Here is a 975-nt window from a genome sequence, read left to right as displayed (position 1 = left end):
GATCCGCTGGAAACCAAGTTCATCTGCATTCTTCTGAATGAACCTCCGGGGCCTTTCGCATTTTCCAGCGGGATGCGAGCGCCCTCTTCTGTCCACTGCGCCGCACTGCACAGGGCTCTTGCTCCGCCCCGAGCAGAGGGCCAGGCATCGGCTGACACTCGGTACGCATGCGCACACAGAGACTCTTACAAAGAGGTTTGACTAGACACGTCATCCTCAGTTGTCAGGATGGCCGAGCGGTCTAAGGCGCTGCGTTCAGGTCGCAGTCTCCCCTGGAGGCGTGGGTTCGAATCCCACTTCTGACAAACTGTTGTTTTTCTTGCTCACGATTCATTGTCAATAAACTAAGGAGGTAGCCGCCGACGAACGTTTCATAATATTCTCGTCTTCGTCTTTTTAAATGCCATCGTCCACCTTTTAAAACCATTTTCTTCCTAATACATAGTTCTTTGAAACTGTAAAGCGAATTCAGGAAAGGGGAAAAAAAAATGAAAATTCCCACCCTGGCCCGACCAATGGAAGTCCCGTTTTCAAATTTACTTTCGAGTTTCAGGGAGGATTATAGGCAAAAATGGAAATATTGTCAGAAGTGGGATTCGAACCCACGCCTCCAGGGGAGACTGCGACCTGAACGCAGCGCCTTAGACCGCTCGGCCATCCTGACATGCCTCGCCGAGGCTTTCATGTTCACTTTAGTTGTTGGCACTCTGTGACACTAAGCTGCCCCCCTGCATCCCTACTCCCGCTCGCATCCACACTGTGGTCCTCATGCCCAGCCACCACAGGCACGAGCTCGCTTGGTACCTTCAGCCAGCGTCTCTCCCGCTCTGGGCGACTTCTACAGTCCGGTCCGCCCAGGGTTAAAAATCACCGGTAGCAGCAGGGCGCGGTGACCCTCACCTGTAATTCCAGCACGCAGTGATCTAATGCAGAAGAATCGCCTCGAGTTCCACACCAGCCTGGGCTACGGAGTAG

The 975-nt window shown here is 53.2% G+C and overlaps 2 non-coding genes across 2 annotated transcripts; one reads left to right on the top strand and one right to left on the bottom strand.

The window, feature by feature from the left end:
- The first annotated feature begins 222 nt into the window (after positions 1–222).
- On the top strand, positions 223–305 carry Trnal-cag. The gene has a single exon. It is a non-coding gene; the product is annotated as a tRNA-Leu (tRNA).
- A 276-nt stretch (positions 306–581) lies between these two features.
- Trnal-cag lies at positions 582–664 on the bottom strand. The gene has a single exon. It is a non-coding gene; the product is annotated as a tRNA-Leu (tRNA).
- Between the last annotated feature and the right edge of the window lie 311 nt (positions 665–975).

The sequence above is a fragment of the Onychomys torridus genome, chromosome 5, assembly GCF_903995425.1.
Source record: "Onychomys torridus chromosome 5, mOncTor1.1, whole genome shotgun sequence".
Taxonomy (NCBI): Eukaryota; Metazoa; Chordata; class Mammalia; order Rodentia; family Cricetidae; genus Onychomys; species Onychomys torridus.
This window is presented reverse-complemented; position numbering and strand designations above follow the sequence as displayed.